This window comes from Pygocentrus nattereri, chromosome 11 (assembly GCF_015220715.1).
Source record: "Pygocentrus nattereri isolate fPygNat1 chromosome 11, fPygNat1.pri, whole genome shotgun sequence".
NCBI classification, from domain to species: Eukaryota; Metazoa; Chordata; class Actinopteri; order Characiformes; family Serrasalmidae; genus Pygocentrus; species Pygocentrus nattereri.
In genome coordinates this window covers 36,946,104-36,962,521 of record NC_051221.1, presented here as the reverse complement: position 1 = coordinate 36,962,521, position 16,418 = coordinate 36,946,104, and the positions used below count along the sequence as shown (strand labels likewise).

Genomic DNA, 16,418 nt, shown 5'->3' with positions numbered 1-16,418 from the left:
GACAGGCAGAGAGAGAGAGAGAGACACAGGCAGAGAGAGAGAGAGACAGACAGGCAGAGAGAGAGAGAGAGACAGACAGGCAGAGAGAGACAGACAGGCAGAGAGAGAGAGAGAGAGAGAGAGACAGGCAGGCAGAGAGACAGGCAGAGAGAGAGAGAGACAGGCAGAGAGAGAGAGAGAGAGAGACAGGCAGAGAGAGACACAAACAGGCAGAGAGAGAGAGAGAGAGAGAGAGAGAGAGAGAGAGAGAGAGAGAGAGAGACAGGCACAGAGAGAGAGAGAGAGAGACAGGCACAGAGAGAGAGAGAGAGAGAGAGGCAGAGAGAGAGAGAGAGAGAGAGACAGGCAGGCAGAGAGAGAGAGAGAGAGAGGCAGAGAGAGAGGCAGAGAGGCAGAGAGAGAGAGAGAGAGAGAGACAGGCAGAGAGAGAGAGAGAGAGACAGGCAGAGAGAGAGAGAGAGAGACAGGCAGAGAGAGAGACAGGCAGAGAGAGAGAGAGACAGGCAGAGAGAGACACAAACAGGCAGAGAGAGAGAGAGAGAGAGACAGGCAGGCAGAGAGAGGCAGAGAGGCAGAGAGAGAGAGAGAGAGACAGGCAGAGAGAGAGAGAGAGAGAGACAGGCAGAGAGAGAGAGAGAGAGACAGGCAGAGAGAGACAGGCAGAGAGAGAGAGAGAGAGACAGGCAGAGAGAGACACAAACAGGCAGAGAGAGAGAGAGAGAGAGAGAGAGACAGGCACAGAGAGAGAGAGAGAGAGAGAGAGGCAGAGAGAGAGAGAGACAGGCAGGCAGAGAGAGACAGAGAGAGACAGGCAGAGAGAGAGAGAGACAGGCAGAGAGAGAGAGAGACAGACAGGCAGAGAGAGACAGACAGGCAGAGAGAGAGAGAGACAGACAGGCAGAGAGAGAGAGACAGACAGGCAGAGAGAGAGAGTGAGAGACAGGCAGAGAGAGAGAGTGAGAGACAGGCAGAGAGAGAGAGAGGCAGAGAGAGAGAGGCAGAGAGAGACAGAGACAGGCAGGCAGAGAGAGACAGAGAGAGAGAGACAGGCAGAGAGAGAGAGAGACAGGCAGAGAGAGAGAGAGAGAGACAGACAGACAGGCAGAGAGAGAGAGACAGACAGGCAGAGAGAGTGAGAGACAGGCAGAGAGAGAGAGTGAGAGACAGGCAGAGAGAGAGAGTGAGAGACAGGCAGAGAGAGAGAGAGAGAGACAGGCAGAGAGAGAGACAGGCAGAGAGAGAGAGAGAGAGACAGGCAGAGAGAGACACAAACAGGCAGAGAGAGAGAGAGAGAGAGAGAGGCAGAGAGAGAGAGACAGGCAGGCAGAGAGAGAGAGAGAGGCAGAGAGGCAGAGAGAGAGAGAGAGAGAGACAGGCAGAGAGAGAGAGACAGGCAGAGAGAGAGAGAGAGAGAGAGAGAGACAGGCAGAGAGAGACAGGCAGAGAGAGAGAGAGAGAGAGAGAGAGAGACAGGCAGGCAGGCGCAGAGAGAGAGACAGGCAGAGAGAGAGTGAGAGACAGGCAGAGAGAGAGAGAGAGAGACAGGTAGAGAGAGAGAGAGAGGCAGAGAGAGAGACAGGCAGAGAGAGAGAGAGAGAGAGAGAGAGACAGGCAGAGAGAGAGAGAGGCAGAGAGAGAGACAGAGACAGGCAGGCAGAGAGAGAGAGAGAGAGAGAGACAGGCAGAGAGAGAGAGAGAGAGACAGGCAGAGAGAGAGAGACAGGCAGAGAGAGAGAGAGAGACAGGCAGAGAGAGAGAGAGACAGGCAGAGAGAGAGAGAGACAGACAGGCAGAGAGAGAGAGAGAGACAGACAGGCAGAGAGAGAGAGAGAGACAGACAGGCAGGCAGAGAGAGAGAGAGACAGACAGGCAGGCAGAGAGAGAGAGAGACAGACAGGCAGAGAGAGAGAGAGACAGACAGGCAGAGAGAGAGAGAGAGAGAGAGAGACACAGACAGGCAGAGAGAGAGACAGACAGGCAGAGAGAGAGAGAGAGAGAGAGAGAGAGAGAGAGAGAGACACAGACAGGCAGAGAGAGAGAGAGAGAGAGAGACACAGAGAGAGACAGACAGGCAGAGAGAGAGAGAGACACAGAGAGAGACAGACAGGCAGAGAGAGAGAGAGAGAGAGACACAGAGAGAGACAGACAGGCAGAGAGAGAGAGAGAGAGAGAGACACAGACAGGCAGAGAGAGAGAGAGAGAGAGAGAGACACAGAGAGAGACAGGCAGAGAGAGAGACACAGAGAGAGACAGGCGGGGAGAGAGAGAGAGACAGGCGGGCAGAGAGAGAGAGACAGGCAGAGAGAGAGAGAGAGACAGGCAGAGAGAGAGAGAGAGAGAGAGGCAGAGAGAGAGAGAGAGGCAGAGAGAGAGAGAGAGGCAGAGAGAGAGAGACAGGCAGAGAGAGAGACAGGCAGAGAGAGAGACAGGCAGAGAGAGAGACAGGCAGAGAGAGAGACAGGCAGAGAGAGAGACAGAGAGAGAGAGGGGCAGAGAGAGAGGGGCAGAGAGAGAGAGGCAGAGAGAGAGACAGGCGGGGAGAGAGAGAGAGAGAGAGACAGGCAGAGAGAGAGAGAGAGAGAGAGACAGGCTGAGAGGCAGAGAGAGAGAGAGCGAGAGAGAGGCAGAGAGAGAGAGAGAGAGAGAGAGACAGACAGGCAGAGAGAGAGAGAGAGACACAGGCAGAGAGAGAGAGAGACAGACAGGCAGAGAGAGAGAGAGAGACAGACAGGCAGAGAGAGACAGACAGGCAGAGAGAGAGAGAGAGAGAGAGAGACAGGCAGGCAGAGAGACAGGCAGAGAGAGAGAGAGACAGGCAGAGAGAGAGAGAGAGAGAGACAGGCAGAGAGAGACACAAACAGGCAGAGAGAGAGAGAGAGAGAGAGAGAGAGAGAGAGAGAGAGAGAGAGACAGGCACAGAGAGAGAGAGAGAGAGACAGGCACAGAGAGAGAGAGAGAGAGAGAGGCAGAGAGAGAGAGAGAGAGAGAGACAGGCAGGCAGAGAGAGAGAGAGAGAGAGGCAGAGAGAGAGGCAGAGAGGCAGAGAGAGAGAGAGAGAGAGAGACAGGCAGAGAGAGAGAGAGAGAGACAGGCAGAGAGAGAGAGAGAGAGACAGGCAGAGAGAGAGACAGGCAGAGAGAGAGAGAGACAGGCAGAGAGAGACACAAACAGGCAGAGAGAGAGAGAGAGAGAGACAGGCAGGCAGAGAGAGGCAGAGAGGCAGAGAGAGAGAGAGAGAGACAGGCAGAGAGAGAGAGAGAGAGAGACAGGCAGAGAGAGAGAGAGAGAGACAGGCAGAGAGAGACAGGCAGAGAGAGAGAGAGAGAGAGACAGGCAGAGAGAGACACAAACAGGCAGAGAGAGAGAGAGAGAGAGAGAGAGAGACAGGCACAGAGAGAGAGAGAGAGAGAGAGAGGCAGAGAGAGAGAGAGACAGGCAGGCAGAGAGAGACAGAGAGAGACAGGCAGAGAGAGAGAGAGACAGGCAGAGAGAGAGAGAGACAGACAGGCAGAGAGAGACAGACAGGCAGAGAGAGAGAGAGACAGACAGGCAGAGAGAGAGAGACAGACAGGCAGAGAGAGAGAGTGAGAGACAGGCAGAGAGAGAGAGTGAGAGACAGGCAGAGAGAGAGAGAGGCAGAGAGAGAGAGGCAGAGAGAGACAGAGACAGGCAGGCAGAGAGAGACAGAGAGAGAGAGACAGGCAGAGAGAGAGAGAGACAGGCAGAGAGAGAGAGAGAGAGACAGACAGACAGGCAGAGAGAGAGAGACAGACAGGCAGAGAGAGTGAGAGACAGGCAGAGAGAGAGAGTGAGAGACAGGCAGAGAGAGAGAGTGAGAGACAGGCAGAGAGAGAGAGAGAGAGACAGGCAGAGAGAGAGACAGGCAGAGAGAGAGAGAGAGAGACAGGCAGAGAGAGACACAAACAGGCAGAGAGAGAGAGAGAGAGAGAGAGGCAGAGAGAGAGAGACAGGCAGGCAGAGAGAGAGAGAGAGGCAGAGAGGCAGAGAGAGAGAGAGAGAGAGACAGGCAGAGAGAGAGAGACAGGCAGAGAGAGAGAGAGAGAGAGAGAGAGACAGGCAGAGAGAGACAGGCAGAGAGAGAGAGAGAGAGAGAGAGACAGGCAGAGAGAGACACAAACAGGCAGAGAGAGAGAGAGAGAGAGACAGGCACAGAGAGAGAGAGAGAGAGAGAGGCAGAGAGAGAGAGAGACAGGCAGGCAGAGAGAGAGAGACAGGCAGAGAGAAAGAGAGAGACAGGCAGAGAGAGAGAGAGGCAGAGAGAGAGAGGCAGAGAGAGACAGAGACAGGCAGGCAGAGAGAGACAGAGAGAGAGAGAGACAGTCAGAGAGAGAGACAGACAGGCAGAGAGAGAGAGAGACAGACAGGCAGAGAGAGAGAGACAGACAGGCAGAGAGAGAGAGTGAGAGACAGGCAGAGAGAGAGAGAGAGAGAGAGAGAGAGAGGCAGAGAGAGAGAGAGAGAGAGAGAGAGAGAGAGAGAGAGAGAGAGAGACAGGCAGGCAGAGAGAGAGAGAGAGACAGGCAGAGAGAGAGACAGGCAGAGAGAGAGAGAGAGAGAGAGAGAGAGAGACAGGCAGAGAGAGAGACAGGCAGAGAGAGAGTGAGAGACAGGCAGAGAGAGAGAGAGAGAGACAGGCAGAGAGAGAGAGACAGGCAGAGAGAGAGACAGGCAGAGAGAGAGAGAGAGAGAGAGAGAGAGAGAGAGAGAGAGACAGGCAGAGAGAGAGAGAGGCAGAGAGAGAGACAGAGACAGGCAGGCAGAGAGAGAGAGAGAGAGAGAGACAGGCAGAGAGAGAGAGAGAGACAGGCAGAGAGAGAGAGAGACAGGCAGAGAGAGAGAGACAGACAGGCAGAGAGAGAGAGACAGACAGGCAGAGAGAGAGAGAGACAGACAGGCAGAGAGAGAGAGAGAGACAGACAGGCAGAGAGAGAGAGAGAGAGAGAGACAGGCAGAGAGAGAGAGAGAGAGAGAGAGAGAGAGAGACAGGCAGAGAGAGAGACAGACAGGCAGAGAGAGAGAGACAGACAGGCAGAGAGAGAGAGACACAGACAGGCAGAGAGAGAGAGAGAGAGACAGACAGGCAGAGAGAGAGAGAGAGACACAGACAGGCAGAGAGAGAGAGAGAGACACAGACAGGCAGGGAGAGAGAGAGAGACAGACAGGCAGAGAGAGAGAGAGAGAGAGACAGGTAGAGAGAGAGAGAGAGGCAGAGAGAGAGACAGGCAGAGAGAGAGAGAGAGAGAGAGAGAGACAGGCAGAGAGAGAGAGAGGCAGAGAGAGAGACAGAGACAGGCAGGCAGAGAGAGAGAGAGAGAGAGAGACAGGCAGAGAGAGAGAGAGAGACAGGCAGAGAGAGAGAGAGACAGGCAGAGAGAGAGAGAGAGACAGGCAGAGAGAGAGAGAGAGACAGGCAGAGAGAGAGAGAGACAGACAGGCAGAGAGAGAGAGAGAGACAGACAGGCAGAGAGAGAGAGAGAGACAGACAGGCAGGCAGAGAGAGAGAGAGAGAGACAGACAGGCAGAGAGAGAGAGAGACAGACAGGCAGAGAGAGAGAGAGACAGACAGGCAGAGAGAGAGAGAGAGAGAGAGAGAGAGACACAGACAGGCAGAGAGAGAGACAGACAGGCAGAGAGAGAGAGAGAGAGAGAGAGAGAGACACAGACAGGCAGAGAGAGAGAGAGAGAGAGAGACACAGAGAGAGACAGACAGGCAGAGAGAGAGAGAGAGAGAGAGAGACACAGAGAGAGACAGACAGGCAGAGAGAGAGAGAGAGAGAGACACAGAGAGAGACAGACAGGCAGAGAGAGAGAGAGAGAGAGAGAGACAGACAGGCAGAGAGAGAGAGAGAGAGAGAGAGAGACACAGACAGGCAGAGAGAGAGAGAGAGAGACACAGAGAGAGACAGGCAGAGAGAGAGACACAGAGAGAGACAGGCGGGGAGAGAGAGAGAGACAGGCGGGCAGAGAGAGAGAGACAGGCAGAGAGAGAGAGAGAGACAGGCAGAGAGAGAGAGAGAGAGACAGGCAGAGAGAGAGAGAGAGGCAGAGAGAGAGACAGGCAGAGAGAGACACAGAGAGAGAGAGGGGCAGAGAGAGAGGGGCAGAGAGAGAGAGGCAGAGAGAGAGAGGCAGAGAGAGAGACAGGCGGGGAGAGAGAGAGAGAGAGAGAGAGAGAGAGAGAGACAGGCAGAGAGAGAGAGAGAGAGAGAGACAGGCTGAGAGGCAGAGAGAGAGAGAGCGAGAGAGAGGCAGAGAGAGAGAGAGAGAGGCAGAGAGAGAGAGAGACAGACAGGCAGAGAGAGAGAGAGACACAGGCAGAGAGAGAGAGAGACAGACAGGCAGAGAGAGAGAGAGAGACAGACAGGCAGAGAGAGAGAGACAGGCAGAGAGAGAGAGAGAGAGAGAGAGAGACAGGCAGGCAGAGAGACAGGCAGAGAGAGAGAGAGACAGGCAGAGAGAGAGAGAGAGAGAGACAGGCAGAGAGAGACACAAACAGGCAGAGAGAGAGAGAGAGAGAGAGAGAGAGAGAGAGAGAGAGAGAGAGAGAGAGAGAGACAGGCACAGAGAGAGAGAGAGAGAGACAGGCACAGAGAGAGAGAGAGAGGCAGAGAGAGAGAGAGAGAGAGACAGGCAGGCAGAGAGAGAGAGAGAGAGAGGCAGAGAGGCAGAGAGAGAGAGAGAGAGAGACAGGCAGAGAGAGAGAGAGAGAGACAGGCAGAGAGAGAGAGAGAGAGACAGGCAGAGAGAGAGAGAGAGAGAGACAGGCAGAGAGAGACACAAACAGGCAGAGAGAGAGAGAGAGGCAGAGAGAGAGAGAGAGAGAGACAGGCAGGCAGAGAGAGGCAGAGAGGCAGAGAGAGAGAGAGAGAGACAGGCAGAGAGAGAGAGAGAGAGAGAGACAGGCAGAGAGAGAGAGAGAGAGACAGGCAGAGAGAGACAGGCAGAGAGAGAGAGAGAGAGAGACAGGCAGAGAGAGACACAAACAGGCAGAGAGAGAGAGAGAGAGAGAGAGAGACAGGCACAGAGAGAGAGAGAGAGAGAGAGAGGCAGAGAGAGAGAGAGACAGGCAGGCAGAGAGAGACAGAGAGAGACAGGCAGAGAGAGAGAGAGACAGGCAGAGAGAGAGAGAGACAGACAGGCAGAGAGAGAGAGTGAGAGACAGGCAGAGAGAGAGAGTGAGAGACAGGCAGAGAGAGAGAGAGGCAGAGAGAGAGAGGCAGAGAGAGACAGAGACAGGCAGGCAGAGAGAGACAGAGAGAGAGAGACAGGCAGAGAGAGAGAGAGACAGGCAGAGAGAGAGAGAGAGAGACAGACAGGCAGAGAGAGAGAGACAGACAGGCAGAGAGAGTGAGAGACAGGCAGAGAGAGAGAGTGAGAGACAGGCAGAGAGAGAGAGTGAGAGACAGGCAGAGAGAGAGAGTGAGAGACAGGCAGAGAGAGAGAGAGAGAGACAGGCAGAGAGAGAGACAGGCAGAGAGAGAGAGAGAGAGAGAGACAGGCAGAGAGAGACACAAACAGGCAGAGAGAGAGAGAGAGAGAGAGAGAGAGGCAGAGAGAGAGAGACAGGCAGGCAGAGAGAGAGAGAGAGGCAGAGAGGCAGAGAGAGAGAGAGAGAGAGACAGGCAGAGAGAGAGAGACAGGCAGAGAGAGAGAGAGAGAGAGAGAGAGAGACAGGCAGAGAGAGACAGGCAGAGAGAGAGAGAGAGAGAGACAGGCACAGAGAGAGAGAGAGAGAGAGAGAGGCAGAGAGAGAGAGAGACAGGCAGGCAGAGAGAGAGAGAGAGAGAGAGACAGGCAGAGAGAAAGAGAGAGAGACAGGCAGAGAGAGAGAGAGGCAGAGAGAGAGAGGCAGAGAGAGACAGAGACAGGCAGGCAGAGAGAGACAGAGAGAGAGAGAGACAGTCAGAGAGAGAGACAGACAGGCAGAGAGAGAGAGAGACAGACAGGCAGAGAGAGAGAGACAGACAGGCAGAGAGAGAGAGTGAGAGACAGGCAGAGAGAGAGAGAGAGAGAGAGAGAGAGAGAGAGAGAGACAGGCAGGCAGAGAGAGAGAGAGAGACAGGCAGAGAGAGAGACAGGCAGAGAGAGAGAGAGAGAGAGAGAGAGAGAGACAGGCAGGCAGAGAGAGAGAGAGAGACAGGCAGAGAGAGAGACAGGCAGAGAGAGAGTGAGAGACAGGCAGAGAGAGAGAGAGAGAGACAGGCAGAGAGAGAGACAGGCAGAGAGAGAGACAGGCAGAGAGAGAGAGAGAGAGAGAGAGAGAGAGAGAGACAGGCAGAGAGAGAGAGAGGCAGAGAGAGAGACAGAGACAGGCAGGCAGAGAGAGAGAGAGAGAGAGAGAGAGAGAGACAGGCAGAGAGAGAGAGAGAGACAGGCAGAGAGAGAGAGACAGGCAGAGAGAGAGAGAGAGACAGGCAGAGAGAGAGAGACAGACAGGCAGAGAGAGAGAGAGACAGACAGGCAGAGAGAGAGAGAGACAGACAGGCAGAGAGAGAGAGAGACAGACAGACAGGCAGAGAGAGAGAGAGAGAGAGAGACAGGCAGAGAGAGAGAGAGAGAGACAGGTAGAGAGAGAGAGAGAGAGAGAGACAGGCAGAGAGAGAGAGAGAGAGAGAGAGAGAGAGAGAGAGAGAGAGAGACAGGCAGAGAGAGAGACAGACAGGCAGAGAGAGAGACAGACAGGCAGAGAGAGAGAGACAGACAGGCAGAGAGAGAGAGAGAGACACAGACAGGCAGAGAGAGAGAGAGTGAGAGACAGACAGGCAGAGAGAGAGAGAGAGACACAGACAGGCAGAGAGAGAGAGAGAGACACAGACAGGCAGGGAGAGAGAGAGAGACAGACAGGCAGAGAGAGAGAGACAGACAGGCAGAGAGAGAGAGACAGACAGGCAGGCAGAGAGAGAGAGAGAGAGACAGGCAGAGAGAGAGAGAGACAGGCAGAGAGAGAGAGAGAGAGAGAGACAGGCAGAGAGAGAGAGACAGGCAGAGAGAGAGAGAGAGAGACAGGCAGAGAGAGAGAGAGAGGCAGGCAGGCAGAGAGACAGACAGACAGGCAGAGAGAGAGAGACAGGCAGAGAGAGAGAGACAGACAGGCAGAGAGAGAGACAGACAGGCAGAGAGAGAGACAGACAGGCAGAGAGAGAGAGACAGACAGGCAGAGAGAGAGAGAGAGAGACAGACAGGCAGAGAGAGAGAGAGAGAGACAGACAGGCAGAGAGAGAGAGAGAGAGACAGACAGGCAGAGAGAGAGAGAGACAGACAGACAGGCAGAGAGAGACAGGCAGAGAGAGAGAGGCAGAGACAGGCAGGCAGAGAGAGAGAGAGACAGGCAGGCAGAGAGAGAGAGACAGACAGGCAGAGAGAGAGACAAACAGGCAGAGAGAGAGAGAGAGAGAGAGAGACAGGCAGAGAGAGAGACAGGCAGAGAGAGAGACAGGCAGAGAGAGAGAGAGAGAGAGACAGGCAGAGAGAGAGAGAGAGAGAGAGAGAGACAGGCAGAGAGAGAGAGAGACAGGCAGAGAGAGACAGGCAGAGAGAGAGACAGGCAGAGAGAGAGACAGGCAGAGAGAGAGAGAGAGAGAGAGACAGGCAGAGAGAGAGAGAGACAGGCAGAGAGAGAGAGAGGCAGAGAGAGAGGCAGAGACAGGCAGGCAGAGAGAGAGAGAGAGAGAGAGAGAGAGAGACAGGCAGAGAGAGAGAGAGAGAGACAGGCAGAGAGAGAGAGACAGACAGGCAGAGAGAGAGAGACAGACAGGCAGAGAGAGAGAGACAGACAGGCAGAGAGAGAGAGACAGACAGGCAGAGAGAGAGAGAGAGAGAGAGAGACAGGCAGAGAGAGAGACAGGCAGAGAGAGAGAGAGAGACAGGCAGAGAGAGAGAGAGGCAGAGAGAGAGAGGCAGAGAGAGAGAGGCAGAGACAGGCAGAGAGAGAGAGAGAGAGAGAGAGAGAGAGAGAGAGAGAGACAGGCAGAGAGAGAGAGAGAGAGACAGGCAGAGAGAGAGAGAGGCAGACAGGCAGAGAGAGAGAGAGACAGACAGGCAGAGAGACAGACAGGCAGAGAGACAGACAGGCAGAGAGACAGACAGGCAGAGAGAGAGAGAGAGAGAGACTGGCAGAGAGAGAGAGAGAGAGACAGGCAGAGAGAGAGAGAGACAGGCAGAGAGAGAGAGAGAGACAGAGAGAGAGAGGCAGGCAGAGAGAGAGAGAGAGAGAGGGGCAGGCAGAGAGAGAGAGAGACAGGCAGAGAGAGAGAGAGAGACAGAGAGAGAGAGGCAGGCAGAGAGAGAGAGAGAGAGAGGGGCAGGCAGAGAGAGAGAGACAGGCAGAGAGAGAGAGAGAGAGAGACAGGCAGAGAGAGAGAGAGACAGGCAGAGAGAGAGAGAGACAGGCAGAGAGAGACAGACAGGCAGAGAGAGAGAGAGACAGGCAGAGAGAGAGAGAGACAGGCAGAGAGAGAGAGAGACAGGCAGAGAGAGACAGACAGACTGGCAGAGAGAGAGAGACAGACTGGCAGAGAGAGACAGACTGGCAGAGAGAGACAGACAGACTGGCAGAGAGAGAGAGAGGCAGGCAGAGAGAGAGAGAGAGAGACAGGCAGAGAGAGAGAGAGACAGACAGAGAGAGAGAGAGGCAGGCAGAGAGAGAGAGAGAGAGAGAGAGAGAGGCAGGCAGAGAGAGAGAGAGAGAGAGAGAGAGAGAGGGGCAGGCAGAGAGAGAGAGAGAGAGAGAGAGAGGGGCAGGCAGAGAGAGAGAGAGAGGGAGACAGGCAGGCACAGAGGGAGGGACAGGCAGGCAGAGAGGGAGGGACAGGCAGGCAGAGAGGGAGGGACAGGCAGGCAGAGAGGGAGACAGGCAGGCAGAGAGAGAGACAGGCAGGCAGAGAGAGAGAGAGACTGAGAGAGACAGACGGGCAGGCAGAGAGAGACACAGACAGGCAGGCAGAGAGAGAGAGAGACACAGACAGGCAGAGAGAGAGAGACAGAGACACAGGCAGGCAGAGAGAGACGGGCAGGCAGGCAGAAAGAGAGAGAGAGAGAGACACAGACAGGCAGAGAGAGAGAGAGACACAGACAGGCAGAGAGAGAGAGAGACACAGACAGAGAGAGAGAGAGAGAGAGAGAGGGGCAGGCAGAGAGAGAGAGAGAGAGAGGGGCAGGCAGAGAGAGAGAGAGAGAGAGAGAGAGAGAGAGAGAGAGAGAGAGAGGGAGACAGGCAGGCAGAGAGGGAGGGACAGGCAGGCAGAGAGGGAGACAGGCAGGCAGAGAGAGAGAGAGACTGAGAGAGACAGACGGGCAGGCAGAGAGAGACACAGACAGGCAGGCAGAGAGAGAGAGACACAGACAGGCAGAGAGAGAGAGAGAGAGACACAGGCAGGCAGAGAGAGACGGGCAGGCAGGCAGAGAGAGAGAGAGACACAGACAGGCAGAGAGAGAGAGAGACACAGACAGGCAGAGAGAGAGAGAGACACACAGACAGGCAGAGAGAGAGAGAGAGAGAGAGGCAGGCAGAGAGAGAGAGAGGCAGGCAGAGAGAGAGAGAGGCAGGCAGAGAGAGAGAGAGAGAGAGAGGCAGAGGCAGGCAGAGAGAGAGAGAGAGAGAGAGGCAGGCAGAGAGAGAGAGAGAGAGAGAGAGAGACAGGCAGGCAGAGAGACAGGCAGGCAGGCAGAGAGACACAGGCAGGCAGAGAGAGAGACACAGACAGGCAGAGAGAGAGAGAGAGACACAGACAGGCAGAGAGAGAGAGAGAGAGACACAGACAGGCAGAGAGAGAGAGAGACACAGACAGGCAGAGAGAGAGAGAGAGAGCGAGAGAGAGAGAGAGAGAGAGAGAGAGAGAGAGAGGCAGGCAGAGAGAGAGAGAGAGAGAGAGAGAGAGAGAGAGAGAGAGAGAGAGAGAGAGAGAGGCAGGCAGAGAGAGAGAGAGAGAGAGAGAGAGAGAGGCAGGCAGAGAGAGAGAGAGAGAGAGAGAGAGAGAGAGAGAGAGAGGCAGGCAGGCAGAGAGACAGAGACACAGGCAGGCAGAGAGAGAGACACAGACAGGCAGAGAGAGAGAGAGAGAGACACAGACAGGCAGAGAGAGAGAGAGAGACACAGACAGGCAGAGAGAGAGAGACACACAGACAGGCAGAGAGAGAGAGACACACAGACAGGCAGAGAGAGAGAGAGACACAGACAGGCAGAGAGAGAGAGAGACACAGACAGGCAGAGAGAGAGAGAGACACAGACAGGCAGAGAGAGAGAGAGAGAGAGAGAGAGACACACAGACAGGCAGAGAGAGAGAGAGAGAGAGAGAGAGAGAGAGAGAGCGAGAGAGAGCGAGAGAGAGAGAGGGAGACAGGCAGGCAGAGAGAGAGGGAGGGACAGGCAGGCAGGCAGAGAGAGAGAGAGAGAGACAGGCAGATAGCCAGGCAGGCAGAGAGAGAGACACAGGCAGGCAGGCAGAGAGAGAGACAGGCAGGCAGGCAGGCAGGCAGAGAGAGAGAGACAGGCAGGCAGAGAGAGAGAGAGAGACAGGCAGATAGCCAGGCAGAGAGAGAGAGAGAGAGAGAGAGACAGGCAGGCAGAGAGAGAGAGAGAGAGAGAGAGAGAGAGAGAGAGAGAGAGAGAGAGAGAGAGAGAGAGAGAGAGAGAGGCAGGCAGAGAGAGAGAGAGGGAGGCAGGCAGAGAGAGAGGGAGGGACAAGCAGGCAGAGAGAGAGAGAGAGGCAGGCAGGCAGAGAGAGAGAGAGAGAGACAGACAGGCAGAGAGAGAGACAGAGGCAGAGGCAGAGGCAGAGGCAGGCAGGCAGGCAGGCAGGCAGGCAGGCAGGCAGGCAGGCAGAGAGAGAGAGAGAGAGAGAGAGAGAGAGAGAGAGAGAGAGAGAGAGAGAGAGAGAGAGGCAGGCAGGCAGGCAGGCAGGCAGGCAGAGAGAGAGAGACAGGCAGATAGCCAGACAGGCAGAGAGAGAGAGAGAGAGAGAGACAGACAGACACAGCCAGGCAGAGAGAGAGACAGACAGGCAGGCAGGCAGGCAGAGAGAGAGAGACAGGCAGGCAGGCAGAGAGAGAGACAGGCAGGCAGAGAGAGAGAGAGAGAGAGAGACAGGCAGGCAGAGAGAGAGAGAGAGAGACAGGCAGGCAGAGAGAGAGAGACAGGCAGAGAGAGAGACAGGCAGGCAGAGAGAGAGAGAGAGAGAGACAGGCAGGCAGAGAGAGAGAGAGAGAGACAGGCAGGCAGAGAGAGAGAGAGAGAGAGAGACAGGCAGGCAGAGAGAGAGAGAGAGAGAGAGAGAGACAGGCAGGCAGAGAGAGAGAGAGAGAGAGACAGGCAGGCAGAGAGAGAGAGAGAGACAGGCAGGCAGAGAGACAGGCAGAGAGAGAGAGACAGGCAGGCAGAGAGAGAGAGAGACAGGCAGGCAGGCAGAGAGAGAGACAGGCAGGCAGGCAGAGAGAGAGAGAGACAGGCAGGCAGAGAGAGAGACAGGCAGGCAGAGAGAGAGAGACTGAGAGAGACAGACGGGCAGGCAGGCAGAGAGAGACACAGACAGGCGGGCAAAGAGAGACAGGCAGGCAGAGAGAGAGACTGAGATCGACACAGACAGGCAGAGAGAGAGAGACTGAGAGAGACACAGACAGGCAGGCAGAGAGAGACGCAGGCAGAGAGAGAGAGACAGGCAGAGAGAGAGAGACAGGCAGAGAGAGAGAGACAGGCAGAGAGAGAGAGAGAGACAGGCAGAGAGAGAGAGAGAGAGAGAGAGAGAGAGAGAGAGAGAGAGAGAGAGAGAGAGAGAGACAGACGGGCAGGCAGAGAGAGAGAGACTGAGAGAGACAGACGGGCAGGCAGAGAGAGACAGACGGGCAGGCAGAGAGAGACACAGACAGGCAGGCAGAGAGAGACACAGACAGGCGGGCAGAGAGAGACAGGCAGGCAGAGAGAGAGACTGAGAGAGACACAGACAGGCAGAGAGAGAGAGACACAGACAGGCAGGCAGAGAGAGACGCAGGCAGAGAGAGAGAGAGAGAGACAGGCAGGCAGAGAGAGAGAGAGAGAGAGAGAGAGAGGCAGGCAGAGAGAGAGAGAGAGACACAGACAGGCAGGCAGAGAGAGACACAGACAGGCAGGCAGAGAGAGACACAGACAGGCAGGCAGAGAGAGAGAGACTGAGAGAGACACAGACAGGCAGGCAGAGAGAGACACAGGCAGGCAGGCAGAGAGAGGGAGAGAGGCAGGCAGGCAGGCAGAGAGAGGGAGAGAGGCAGGCAGGCAGGCAGAGAGAGGGAGAGAGGCAGGCAGGCAGGCAGAGAGAGGGAGAGAGGCAGGCAGGCAGGCAGAGAGAGACACAGACAGGCAGGCAGAGAGAGGGAGAGAGGCAGGCAGGCAGGCAGAGAAAGGGAGACCGGCAAGACCCAGGGAGAGTGAGTGAAGACACAGAGAGAGAGAGATCGAGATCTCAGTCACAGGACTGTGAGATGTGTAAAACACACAGCTGCAGTGGTCCGGGTTCCACCCTCTTGGACTAGACGGGGTCTGTGTGCTGTGAAGCTGGGAGTGTATTTATAGTGAGACCTGAGTGTGTGAGGAACAGTATTTATAGTTAGTGTGTGTGTGTGTGTGTGTGGGATTACCTCAGCTGCGCAGATGAGGGGGACCTCATTCAGGAGGCGAACTCGCTCACCCACCAAGCGCTTATGTTATTGGTATGTCGCGGTGTCCCCCTAACACCAACACTGAGGACATGATTTTGGTATTTGATATTTATTTGAACGATGGTTATTTCTGAATAGATTTGTAGGAGAAGTAACGAGTTGAAGGAGACATTTGCCTGTCGTCATGTGATAACTAACTGCAGACCAACCGCTTTATTTCACCGGCAGAGCAACTGTAGCTGCGGGGCATGTAGTGTAGCTCGTGTTGTGATCTGAGAAATGTTTCATTGAAGTTGTGGTACTAACTGGAGTCCTTAGTCACCTCAGGTTGTTTCTTTATTAGAGTTGTGACCTGAACTTGAACTCGGGCTGATGATGTAATCGACGCTAGTCCTACAGTTACTCCTCAGGAATTCCTTGAGCTTGCCGCTTACTCCCTCAGTGTTCCCGCTCTAGACTTCTCTGACTCTGAGCACCGTGCAAAAGTTTAAATGAGGTGGCTGTGCTGCTCAGATGTGAATTGCTCCAGGGCAGATTTCATAAAGCAGGATTTTCAAGTAAAACCCAGACTATTTAAGCCCGAAGTGAAAATTGTCCACTGAGCATATTGTGAGATAATGATTGAAGCTCCTCGGTCAGTCGCAACCTGTTCTAAGTGTTATCCTCATACTTTGGAGGTTGGTGGTGGGGTGTGTGTGTGTGTGTGTGTGTGTGTGTGTGTGTTGTGGGGTGTTTTTTTATTTATTTATTTATTTATAAATTTATATATATAAATTTTTTTTTTTGCTTTGAAATGCCAAATTCAGAGCTCAGGCTCAGCACAGCTGTAAGGTAAGCAGACTTTTTTTTTTTTTTTTTTTGATTACTGTATTTATTTATTTATTATTTATTTATTTACTCATTTAACTATGTCAAGCAGGGAATAACACTGCAAAACAATGTCGAGCTCAGATTATGTCCTGAATAAATGTAATAATGCAGTTGTTGACTGCTTGATAAAATAAAATGGGTTTAAAAACATTATGTAAGTGAATGCACATCATTTAAATAGTTTCATTCAAGTTTCCTGAAAGAGTCTAGTTTAGATCAGATAGCTAGCAGACCAGATTAGCTCCTTTTAATTTAGCATAACTGTTGACAACTTTGATTAAAACATTATGTGAATTCTGTGTGAAGAGAAATCAACATGCATATTTTGTGTCATTTCGTTAAAGTCTGTTTAACGGGCTTAGTTTTAGCATGAGCTCCTCTGAAGGTTCGGCTTCACTTGTTCACATTTCTTCATTATTAGACAAGAAAATCTGGGGGGTTAGGCGTCTTGCTCAAGGACACCTCAGTCATGTGCTGTCGGCTCTGGGGATCGAACCGGCGACCTTCTGGTCACGAGGCTGGATCCCTAACCTCTATCCCATGACTGCCCCATGTATATAAATATATGATTACATTATGCACAAAATAGACACGATACACACGAGACATAGACATTTACATTAAAAGTGACTTGAGTGACTCTGCTGCTGTTCTTTTAAAGTGGCTTGGTGTCAAACTGTTATTGTCCATAGCAGAGATGATATGATACAACAGTAATACTGAGGGAAGTGGGTGATCCTATTTTTCTTTTCATGTTGGGCAGACATTTGGCTTAGATCATCTGGCTAAGTGTGAAAGGATGTATTACGAAATGCCCCTCTAATCAGTTGTAGCCGAGCTCTTGTGACTCTGAGACAACTGTGTTGATGTCGAAAATATTGTTCTCATTACTTGCTGCTTAA

At 53.8% G+C, this 16,418-nt stretch overlaps 1 protein-coding gene across 1 annotated transcript in view; it reads left to right on the top strand.

The window, feature by feature from the left end:
- The window catches only part of arid2 (AT rich interactive domain 2 (ARID, RFX-like)), a 49,337-nt gene that overhangs the window by 9,901 nt on the left and 23,018 nt on the right, over positions 1–16,418 (top strand). The window lies entirely within an intron of this gene.